Source organism: Lactuca serriola, chromosome 5, assembly GCF_051521515.1.
Source record: "Lactuca serriola cultivar US96UC23 chromosome 5, Lser_US96UC23_V15, whole genome shotgun sequence".
In the NCBI taxonomy this organism is placed as follows: domain Eukaryota; kingdom Viridiplantae; phylum Streptophyta; class Magnoliopsida; order Asterales; family Asteraceae; genus Lactuca; species Lactuca serriola.
Window position 1 is genome coordinate 343,684,298 of NC_136412.1, and position 13,470 is coordinate 343,697,767.

The window sequence follows — 13,470 nt, forward strand, 5'->3', positions numbered from 1 at the left end:
AGATATTATCGTCTCACCAATCACTCGTGATAAAATCCATGAAGTGATCCAAGTGAGCGTGGGTTTAATCCAATGCTCAAATCATATTCATAAGCACTCATGAACGTTGCAGCAAAAATTTGCTTATGTCAAATACACTTTAGACAATCAACACACCAATTCATGACAGTCTTCATTCATACCTACTTCCAACATATGAACGAATGTGGTCCGTTCGAATAATTTGATTGTTCTGAACCAATTTAATTATTCCGGAAGTCAAAACATGAAAAGTGAAACACAAGAATAATACTAATCCCGTATGGCCCCAAACTCTGGGTATAAATAAAACATTTTATTTAATCACCATATTGATTACTCATTATTTGTTGTTTCGGGTAATCAACTTCTTACTTGAATTATTACTACACTTGTCCCATGCTCTCAGCATGCACACAATGTTTACCTACGGTCCTTACTTTGTGAAATAGAACAAATGAACACATTTCCAATGATACTCATTTCACAACTCCCAATCCTTATCATAAGTATAAGAATATCAAATTCTTGTCACTTATGCTAGATTCTAACATTTTATGCAATGATTCTTTCGTAAAGTCATAGCTCAAAATCATCAAGACTTGGCCAATCTCTATCAGAAACAATTCTATAGATATGATGTCTCTCACTCAAAGTACATTCATTTGAACATCCTTCTTGCATAAAAGTTTATAATCTAGACATAGATTCTTAATATCCAAACTCCCAATATGGAAACATTTCCATATTTGTCATACGACAACTCATTCTTAATAGAATCTTATCTATTCATAATAATGTCGATATGATCCATCCAATACCATACTTTCAAATACTCACAAGTGACCAATCCTCAGCGAACTTTGGACCGTCCTTTGATAGTTGTTTAATTATCTTAGTCAAAACCGATTCTTGTCCTTTTTCCCTCTTAATGCGCTAGACATTTGGAAAATTTTAGAATGGTCAAATATAATAGCATTTGCAATCAATCCTATACCCGAAGCGTATGGGACACGATGCATAATGTCTTACATAAAGATATGATACTCTATCAATCTTCTGCCATAATATTTTATGTGTCACGTTCTTACAATTTGAACTATGAAGAGGGATACCGTAGTCATAATCGAAATTTAAGAACAAACTATGTATCCTTTGACTAAATTTATTAAAATTTCTTAATCTAAGCTTTAGATTTTGAAACAAAATACAATATTGTCTCCGTTAATTATAGCAAAACAACTTTTCAACCCTTACGACTTTACAAAGAATAACTCTTGTTTTCTATAATTAATATTGCTAACTTGCAATACTTGCCTTAATAATCATACAAGCACAACATTTATGCTCCCACTATCATGATGATTATTATCATATAAGCATAACACTTATGCTCCCACTAGCTTTGACATGTATTTAGAAAACAGCTTAACTTCCAGAAAACAATACCTATTGAATTTCTTAAGTTCATATTTCTAATACCTAATGCTTTGATAATCCTTTATCTAAGCTTCTCAAACTTATACACCTTTGCCTTGGATAGCTCATATGTGTGTCTAAACAATTCAGACTAATTGCCAAATCTCACAATTCGAATTATGGAAATGGATACCGTAACCATAATCGAATTTAAGAATACAATTTCACAATCACTATCTTCTTAAAATCTCTTTTAGTGAAAGCATTTCCTCACAGTCATTTTCATGAAAGAGGGAATCTTATGACACTTAGATTTTAATGGTGTATGTGGTCCTATCCATGCGAATTTGTCAAAACCAATGTTTGCGACAAATCCAAACTCATATGGATCAAACTTTCTCAATCTTGATTTCTTGCCTTATGGTAACACGAGTGTCCATCATGTCTTCCAAGTAGTTAAGCAGCTCACCCTTTCCTATCAATGGACTTTTCATTGATCAAGGTGCTTGACTTTTATGCGTTCAAATGAGAACTCATAGAACTCACATGCATAATTAACTCAATTGGAATGGCACAGAAACAAAATAATGTCAACACGATAGGTTGTAAACCTCAAGTCATGTGCTAGTGATGATTGATAAGGTTTATTCTTGATTTGTTCTTGAAACCTTTCAAGACCATTGAGACTCCCACTGACTCCTTGACATATAAGAGTCTCTTGTCAAGAAACATTCCTTGACAAAACAAATATTCAAGAGTTAGTGTAGTTCTTATCAAGAAACACTTCACATAATTGGTCCTAGTTGGTCTTTGTCTTATCCAAGACATCACAACTTTCCAATTTCAAATGTGCAAGAATAAGAAAACCTTTTTCAAATTCACATTTGATGAATGTTATAAACCTTCTTAAGACTTGTCACTCAATTCACAATCTTAACTCTAAGACTTGATATTGGAACGAAGTATGATTGACTTCTTGATTTAACCATTTCTTCAATTCTTGATTCCTCTTCTCAGACATACAATAACACTAAGACTCACTTAGAGGATCAAGTGAGATATGGTTCTTAATCATTAAGACCTATCATAAAACATAATAAAAAGTACTCTCCCTTCTTCTTAGAATAGAGAAACTTTTATCTTTCTGCCTACTTGATTCTTCTTATTCGTTCTGCTATTGATTTAAACTCTTTCAATCAACTCAGAATTCCACTTAATCTTATAAGTATAATCATATTTACTAAACCTTTAGTAAATCATGACGAATATCTTTGTCATTCTTGTGGTGGACTTGATCAACACACAACCTTGTGTACTCGATCTCCTAGTCCTTCACTTGACACTTTGTCAACGAATTAGTCTAATTTTCAAATATGAAATTTCTCATTCATCATGCAACCAAGTTGTATGATTCCAAGTTTCTGTCCAATTGAAACTTGGGAGATGAGAAACTTTCCCTGTTTGGTAAATTCTTGACCTTTCCACAAATAACATAATTAAAAATCAAATCCATTATTGCTAATAATAGAAACTTACAAATGCCATTGCAAGGATAAATAAATAATATAAATCAAAATTTATTTTATTGCGGAAAAATTTGTCCTTACAATGCAATTCAACTGAAAAACTATGTTGTTACATATTCTTAAGCAATTTATTCTAACTCCAAGTAATAGCTTAAGAATCTAATCTTCAAGCAATGCGATCGAAATCCATTTCTTCACGATTAGATTCAGCTCACTTCTTCCCTTAAGCTTCCTTTCTTTTCTTCGATCCTACGAAACATTAAAATGTAATCTTATCACATCATGTATTAAAAATCTAGAATAGGAACTTAAAAGAGTTAGTTAATGGATTTTACCTAAAGTAGAGCCATACGTTTTGACTCTCCCATCTCTTAAATTTCTTAGGTAAATAGGGCAGCTTCGTCTCCAATGCCCCTTCTCTTGGCAATGGACTCTTTTGGAATGGCACAAGGAAATATCTCAGAATTTACCTTTTATGGATCTCCAATGTCACCATTTTCAATGTCCATTGAAGTTTGAGAGTTTGATTCACCAGACAAATTTGCTCGACCAGCTCGCCAAATCATTGTTGATTCAGCAGCTATAAGCAAACAGGTCAAATCAATGAGGGTCACGTCATGATCCATCATATAGTACTCTCTAACAAACTTACTATATGATTCAGGAAGCGACTGAAGAACCCAGTCAATAGCCAACTTACCTGAAATCTCGACACCCAACATCCTTAACCTATCAATGTGTGACTTCATATCTAAGACGTGTACACACACAGGTTTCCCATGTTTACTTGCCAAAAGGGCTTGAGTGAGCTTAAACTTTTCAAGCCTTAGAACTTGTGGGTTAGGGAGAATAATTGGAGGAGGTGGAGGAAGTGAAGGATGATCTCTTGTTCCCCGATCGGATCGTGGAATATCATCTTCATGTGGAAAGCTTGTTCCACGGGATTTGGGAGGACCATAGTTGTCATACTTTGACATCTACAAAACGGGAGAAAATTCAAGTTAAGTTGATTAGGATCCTCGATGTGGCATCCAAATGAAACATCGAGGCTAGGATCCAACACAATACTCCACAACCTAGAAGAGGGATGCCGTAATCTAGTTGCAGAATATTTAAAGGTAGGTAAATGATGATTTATCAATTTCCACCATGAAAAACGAAAAAGAAATTTAAGTTTTAAATCTATTGAAAATTCCTAGATCTTTTGAGATTCATTGAACATTTCAATGGCATGTTTAAATATCAATATGCCCCTCGATTTGTGACTGGGATGCCGAGGATTACAAAACATGGTGTGAATAACCATGCAAACTTACATGGTGCCCCCAATGTTACAGTCACCTATTCGACATGCCGGTTAACCATACACGCTCCACCGAACTATGACAAACAATGAGTCACCCTTTGCTACCTTTTCTTAGAACCATTCAGTGTGCCGGTTAACCACACACGCTCCACTAATGTCTTCGCAAGGGCACAAAGTGTAATTTCATGGAATTGCATCAATTCACTTTTGCCTAAAGTAACTAAGATTGGGAATTTTGTAAAAGCATTTAGTTACCTTTGTACTTCATTATACTTATAATGGAAGGTTTCTGTCCTATCCTACCCGTTCGGCTAACGACCCTCCACTAGTGAAGAATGCGGTGGGTAAGAGTGGATACCCATTCAATCGTCATTTTATAGGCAATTTCCTTAAACACCCCTTATAGACCAGCTTTGTGAATGAGGTCTACTAACGATAAGACTGACTGTTTACTCATACATATATAATACTAGACTTTTAATGTTATATATAGTATAGGGTGTATTTTACACTTTTAAAATACTAGGTGGTCTAATTTAATAAATTATACTTTTAATTTAATTAAATGTAAACCAAAACTTTATGGGTTTATTAAATCTCTTTTAATTATACACTTCAATTAATTAATAAAACCATAAAAGTGTGATTTGAACTTTTCAAAACAATACTAGGGTTTTAGAATTTAACATTCCTTAATTAAACTTATAATCAACTTTTAAATTCCAAAACTTGAGGGAAAGTTTTGAAACATTTCAAAACATTAGGGTTTAACTTATTTAAATTTCAAAAACAAAACTTTTAAGTTTAGATTTAAACTATAAAACATAAAGGGATTAATTTGAAACTTTTCCAAACTTTGTCAAGAATATTATAGATCACAAAATTCAAATAAGGCAATTAACAATTAATTGGTGGTTATCTAATTTGACCTAGTCCAAATTCTTGCAAGATAATTCACCAAATAATTCAAATAATTAAATCTAATCATATAAGGAAATAATTATCTAAATAATATGAATTTATCTTTAATTTTGGCAAAGATAATTACCCAATATCATAAAAATCTGATTTATATCAATAAAAAATATTTTGGTAACTATCATACAGCCAAAAGAGCACAAAATCCCGATTTTCCCTCTTTCGAACCAACTAACTAGTCGAGTCAGGCATGGACTCGGCGAGTTCAGCCCCCAGAAACCCTAATTTTCGATATTTAATCAAGGATAATTCATAATAGCATGAAATACATCAAACAAACAGCCATGGCTCTAATACCACTGATGGGTTTTGAGCAAAACATCCTTCCTTTGGTGTACATGCAAACCCTAATAGCTTTTGGATCTAGTTTGTCTAATGAACATGCAATTGAATATCCGAAGCTATAAACCCTAGATCTAGCATACAATTAATCATATTAACATAAGAATGGGGTTTAGATCTTACCTTGATTGTTATGTAGCAATAACAATCTCAAATCCTCTTTGTAATGGCTTTAGAAAGCTTAGAGTCACAAATGTCACTCCTCTAATGGCTCACAAACACCAAGAGCAAGAGGATGCAAAATGATAAGAGAGGAGGCACCAAAAAACGTGTAGAAACCCTAAGGAATTAGTTGGCCACGTTTTTGGTGCCCTAGGGGTCCTTAAATAGTGAGGCTATTAGGGTTATCTAACAAGGAAACCTTAATTTGATTGCTTAGGCCCTAAGCAACCCATGGACTCCCTCCTTAGAGGCCTTGGACGATTTCTAATGGGTTTCCCCATAGAATTCGTCCAATCCATCCTCTATGGAGTCCATTAGCCCAATATTCAACTATCACACAATTAACAGTTCTAGTCCCTTTTATTTAATTAATGTCTTTTAGCCACAAAATTAATTCTTATTAATTCTTGACTAATATTAATTAAACAATATGATTTCTCCTTTAATATATTATTCTCATAATATATTAATAAATCATAATTAATCATCTCTCTCCATAATTCATCCTATCAATTTGCTTTGGTGAAGGCAACCCAAAAGGACCATGCATCCTCGGGTCAAGTACATACCAAAATAGTTATGGACTTAGACACTAATCCAACAGTTGTAACACCCTTTATTCAGGTAGTTTCATTTTTTTACCCTAAGTGTTTAATTTGTTGCAAAACGGTCCCATGGCTCACTTAATGAAAACGTGCCTTCAGGTGAGTACGTTGGGCATACGTAACAAGTGAGCAAACCCTAATTTTTAGGGTTTGAACCCTATTTAAGCATCATTATCGTCTCAATACCATTTCCGTCATCAGCTTCCATCCCTAATTCGTACCTAGCAAACTCTAATCCTTTGTGGAAGCCTTTTTGAGCTTGAGAGCGCATTTTTGGTGTTGTTGAAGGAAAAAAAGGAAGTGGAATCTTGTAACGTCCCAAAAATATGGCCCAAAATTTTCATTTTTTTTTTTTTTGAAAATTTTACCAAATCCTCAGTTTGAGTTCAGACACACCCAAGAGTATGTCCGAATCCCTCAAACTAAGTCTTTGATACCAACTTGTAACGTCCCAAAAATATGGCCCAAAAATTTCATTTTGAAAATTATAAAACAGTAATCCAAAACATTGTCATACAACCAAGAAAGACCCAAGTGTATCACTACAAAATATCAGAGTAATTCTAAAAATACGGAATAAAGTGGTGTGTGATCTGCAATCATCCCGGGTTCTTCCCCTTCGAACCAGAAGTACCTGAAACATAAACTGAAAATGTAAGCACAAAGCTTAGTGAGTTCCCCAAAATACCACATATCATACATAATAAACACATATTGGGCCCCCGCCCGACATCGAGTCCCACCCGGCCTTGGGCCCCGCCCGACATCTAGACCCGCTCGGTTTACATACCAACACATAACACATGGAAGTGTAAGTCGACATCTTGCACCTAAAATAATAAACCATGGGCTGACATTAGTGCCTTTGACCTGCTAAACATAGTGAGGAAACTCACCTCAGACTGCCGAATCTCACAGATAAATATCTGGCTGCTGGTCCGTTAAAATCCCTGTGTTATCAACATAAAATAACATCCAACTAACAACCGGATCCCGACTCACACTAAGAGTCCAAACTAGGGTAAAAGACCTTTTTACCCTTTACCTCATTTGGCCCAAGGCCAAGGCCCAAACCAGCTATCCAAAAGGCCTAAATTCCAAAAGGATCACCCAAAGCCCAAATATGGCTCAATCTTCTAAATTGGGCCTAAATCCCTTCGTGGGCCTTCAACCAAAAGAGTCAAACAAAATAGTACCAGCCCAAAAATAGAATTCTAATGGCCCAACAAAGCCCTAGACTCTTAAGGTCCAACATGGGGCCAATACCGAAAAGCCCAAAATTTTGAAGCCCACTGCTTGGTACGCGGGGGGTACTCAGCTCATACCCGCAGCATACCAGTTCGTACACCTAGCGTACTCCCCAGTTGGCCATCCCACAACATTAAGCACTTAATACGCTCAACCCTTACTACATACTCTCAAATCTAACTTCCTTAAGGTGACTTATCATGTAAAGTTGGCAACTTTACGTGCATGCATGGCTTAATGGGGCTCTAGAGCTCAAAAGAGCTTAACAAAGGGTATGAACACATGCATGATTCTATAAACACCTCAAAGCTTGTATTTTTATGGACAAAGGGACCAAAAGAAACCTAGATCTACCATCAATCACTTATGGAGTGAATCAAGAAGCTCATCAATCACTCCAAGGACTCAAAAGCATAAAAATAGCAACATAACTAGATCTAGCACCATATATTAGCAAGTTGTGAGCTTTTTACCTTAAAAGGCTAGCAAATGATGAGTTAATCCCGGATTCTCAAGCTCCAAGCACAACTCCAAGTGGTCCACTTCTTATTCTCCTTCACTAAGCACCAACAAACACTCTTTATGGCTCAAAACTCTCAAGAACACACTAGGGTTTCGATTTCTGGACAAGGGAAGGTGGAGACTGTCTAAACATAACTTTTTCATAAAAGAATTGCTAAAGTTTTAAATTTTGTTACCTATTTCGTTTATAATATAAATTTTGTTATGTATATAGTCCAACTTTTTTCTATAAATTCGTCCAAAAAGTTAGATTCTTTTAACAAATTTATTAATTTTTTTCCCATTTTCCAACATTTTAAAACCCTTTTAAGATGTTTTATAAACCTTTTTGTCATTTTTTTTTTAATTTTGCAATTTTTATACAACCTTTATAAACTTTTTTCACAACCTTTATAATTTTTCATTACTTTTTTTATATACTTTTTAACATGTATAAATAATTGTCTAAAAAAGTCATATGAAATGTAAAAACATTTAAAATTATAAAACAAGTTTTAAACCATTGTATTAAAAAAGTGTAGATAACAAGTATAAAATGTTTTTATAGAAAAAACTTAAAAAATTGGTTTTAAAAAAATTATAAAATTATTATATAAACATTTCATAGAAAGTTTAAAAAAATTAAAAAGGTTGTGAAAATTGTGAAAAAAAGAAACTAATTTTGGGACGAATTTTGTTAAAAAAAAAAGTTTGGACCATATTAAAAACAAAGATTAAAAGTTAGACCAAATATAAGGTTGACATATATGATCTTATATATATGGAAAAAGTGAATATATATTACAGCTTCACCTAAGCTTTACTAAAAATTGCAATTAGGGGATTCATGATTAACATTTGACGCTGCAGATTCAATATTGAAGCAATAATTTTTACTGGGAAGCAAAAATGTTAATTATCTTTGACCTTCGTGATGGTAGAAAACAGTAATGTTTACTGACGTGAAGTAATAAACGATAATTGAGGAAATAAAATAGAAATTGTTAAACGATAACAGAAGAAAGAAATGTGATGTGTATTTTTAATGCACTAGTTTTTTATTTATAATTCCTATTTTATCGCATTTAAACCACACCTTACAGGCAGTGAACCCGATCGAGTATAGTATAGCTTATATAAGCAAGGGTGTCGAACACAAAGGGAACAGTAATGAATTAATTTAGAATGTTTAATTATAGGTTACAAAAAACACACAAAAGCAATAAAGAAAGGTTTTATGAAATTAAATTTCGAACAAATGATTAAACAATAAATCTCGATAAACTGACTGAAGACAAATCTCTTTAGGTACTTTGGTTTAGACAAATTACATCTTAAAATCATATATAATTGCATACACAGATTTATTTATTCATGTTCACCGATTTCTAAAATGATTAGGTTCATGTTCACTATTACTAATCTTTTAGCAAACAAGTCAATTGAAACAGTTATCAATTGATTAAACTAACAGGTTTCCTAGTATTTAGTTCGAATCAAGTAAGACTTGTAATAATAGTTAATCAAATTGGTTGGTTCAATTAACTCATATGTGTTTGGTCATCACACATGCTCGCACATTAATTTACTTATTTTCTAGTTAACCCTAGTTTATGTTCACACCATTAGGCTTACAATCTTGTTTTCACAAAACCATAAGATTCAAGTAATCAAGCAGATGTTCATACAACTCAATATAATTAGTCATCAACAGAAAATAATTGTCATTAACATATAAGGATCTTTTAACAAGCTTAAGAAGATTAATTAACCATGAATAAAAGTAGCAATTAATCCAAAAAAATCAAGGGTTCATCTAATAAAAAACACAAAGCAAAGGGTTTTAACACCCAAATCATTAAGTAAATGCATATAGAATCATGTTTGAATGTTAATCTTGGTCGAAACAATGAACCACATGATTACCGGCATGAATCTGCTCTCTAATCCTTCAGATCTTTGCTCCTGTCAGCTTAACGGCCTTCCGGTCGCCTTCTAGACCCTCAAAATGGTTTCTTGGGGGTTTATAATCGCAGGAATCAATCTAGGGTGTAAGATCTCTCTTTAGGGCTAATTTTCGGCTTTATTTATATTTTTCAGTTTCAACTCGACGAGTTCTTCATTAAAATCTCGTATTCCCCAAGTCAGCGTCAAGAATCGCGAAGCTTCTACCCAACCCGGCGAGTTTGTGTTAAACTCGACGATTTCGTTGGGAATCACCATTTTCTCAAAACACGAAAGTCGTCTGAAATTGTGTCTAGTTTTCAGAACATGTTGAATCTCGTCAATCGGGGTCATGAGATATGGCCAAAACACTGACGATGGGTCAAGCTGTCCAACAACACCCTTTTTGCGTCTTTTTAGCTCCTTTCTCCTTCTTTTGCATTTCCAGCTCCCATTTTAATTATAATTTAGCATTTCAAAGCGTATTAACTATATTTTAGTTCTAAATAGCATAAAAACATAGTATAAAATAATAAGAAACGTCATAAATATATGCGTAAAACAGACGTTATCAAAATGCAATGGGGGAATTGCATATTTACCAAGTGAAAATTGAATCGGTTATATTTACTAAGATAAAACTGCATAATTTAGATGTTTGATACCTAAGCTTAGGTGGAGCTGTAATGTATATTCTCTGGTATAATCAAGGTTCCAAAAAGTTCGTAATGGCTCCAAGACTTGTACTTGTCACCAAGTTTTAATAAAATATCGCCTTAAATCATATATGTTTATAAAAATGAATAATAGTAGAATATATATATATATATATATATATATATATATATATATATATATATATATATATTTATAATTACATACAAAAGTGTCGTCTTAAGTCACGCCTTACAAACGACGTGGTTCGCCACGATTCGAAAAAGCTTGAGGTTTGACATTACTGTCAAGTCACTTGTTACGTGATTTAGAACCTTAAGTATAACCAATGTTCTAAATAATGTAAAGCGTGACTTGACGGCAATGCCAAGCCTCAAGCTTTTACGAGCCGTGACAAGTCACGTTGTTTGTAAGACGTGACTTTAGGTGGCACATTTATATATAATTAATAATTATATATGTATTTTTCTACTATTATTCATTTTTATACACATATATGACTTAATGTTATATTTTCTTAAAGCTTGGCGGCAAGTACAAACGTTGGAGACATGACGCACCATGACGAAACCACAACGAACTTTTTAGAATATTGGGTATAACATGTGCAAATACGAAAACCAAGAGTTCGTTATCTTTTTATAAAAAAAATTCTTTGTTAATTTTCAATAGTTTTTTTTTTCTCAAAAACATTGTAAACTTATTTCTGTTAAGTGGTATTCCAATCGCTTATTAAACTCGAACCTTTTAGTTTTCTAATAGTTTTCGTCCATTTGATATCTATATTTAATAATGTTTGATTTTATACCCTACTTATATTTAGAGATTAAATCTTTATTATTTTTTTGATTATTTTTGATTAGTTAATCTATTTAATTTATGGTTTTCTCATTTTTATTAGTACGCATGTGAAGTAATCTTTTTTTAATAGAAAAGTGAAATATAATTAAAATATAACAAACTGTATGAGGGTGTTTTATAAACATTTAAGATAGATAAAATATAAACTCGTTACTTTTATAAAAATGTTAACTATGGGAAACGCCTTATTACTCGTGGATACAACTCACTTCAATTGAAAAAGAAAAAAAAAAAAAAAAAAAAAAAAAAAAAAAAAAAAAAAAAACTCACACATTTTAATTATGATATTGATAATTTGACGTCTCAAAAAATCTCTTATCGGAGATACTCTAAGATTATGAGGTGTAACTCCACCTCATATATGTAGTATCCTAACATGGCCTTGGGCATGGCAAGGCAACACCAAGCATCCATATTAGTGGTGCTCCTATTGAAAGGGTCTCTCTCTCTCTCTCTCAAGTTTTTGTAACGTGGGAATTTACTTAGAAAAATGTTTATGAAATGTTGACTAAGTGATGTGGATTGAACCCTTAAAGGTGTAAAGGGTGGAAGAGGGTAGACTCGATAAGCCTCAACAGGTCCAGTCCAATGTCCATCAATTTTTTCCAAACCAGATCGGTCCAACAATCGGTCTGGTTCAATTTAAATATTCAACCCTAGGTCCAAGAACGAGAACCAGACCTGGACCCGATAAACCCCAACATGTTGAGTCCAAAGTCCACCAATTTATATCAAACTGATTCGGTCAGGTTTGGTCCAAATACTCACTCCTAGAAGAGGGAATATATCTAATATCATTATTTATTGTGACATATCACATTCTTGCTATTACTCTATATTTAAATGAAATATAACATTTTTCAAAAATAATCTCCAAACAACACATTAATAGTTATTTTATATGTTTAGAACATATCACATTTTTTTTACATATGTGTCATATTTTTATTAATTTTGTCACATATCATTTTGTGGCTATTTTTAATTTTTTTTTCACATGATATTTTGTGATTTTTTCTATTTTATTAATTCCAATAGTATTTATAGGTCAAATGGACTTTCTTTTCTAGATGTAATAAATGAATTTCAATTTTAGGAATGCAATTATCATTCAAAATTCAAAAAATTTATATTCAATTTCCAATTTAATATATTTAATCTATTAACTTAAAATACATTATTAAATATAAAATATTATCTTATTATTGGTAGATTTTTAAAAATGATTATCACAAAACACCTATTTGTTATTTTAAATATTATGTTAAACATAAATCATGTTATTAAATTAACTTATAAAAAATATATTCAGATACAATTTTTCAAAATAGTTAAAAAAAAATGTTGTAATTGTAGAATGACAAGTCAAATTAAAAAAGATGATCAAAAAACTATTTTTTATTACAATTCAATATTTTCTAAAGGAGTGGTTTTTAATTATTTAATAGAAAAAAAATAAATCGCATTAACTTACAAACAGTGGTTTATATATCAATTACTCATCATGATTGAAATTTAAAAAGAAAAAATCAATAGATAAACAATTTCTAGATAAACAATTACAACGTTAAATTGTAATACTAAATCGTAAACCATGTTTAGTTTTATTTAAACGCAAATTTCGAGTAGATGCTATTGAATTATATGGGTATATTATCTATTTATAATTGTATGTTATGTGATAACAGTTTTGTCTTATTACTTAATTAAAATACTTATTTATTTATCATTTTGGTTGTATTTATTTTGAATTTATATTTTTAAAGTGTTTAATATTTAGACCTTCATATATAACTTTGTATTTTAATCTACTCATTTAGTATACGAGTCTCAAAAGTAGTTAATAAATAATCAATAACTATCAATAAATAGTTTAATGTTTTGA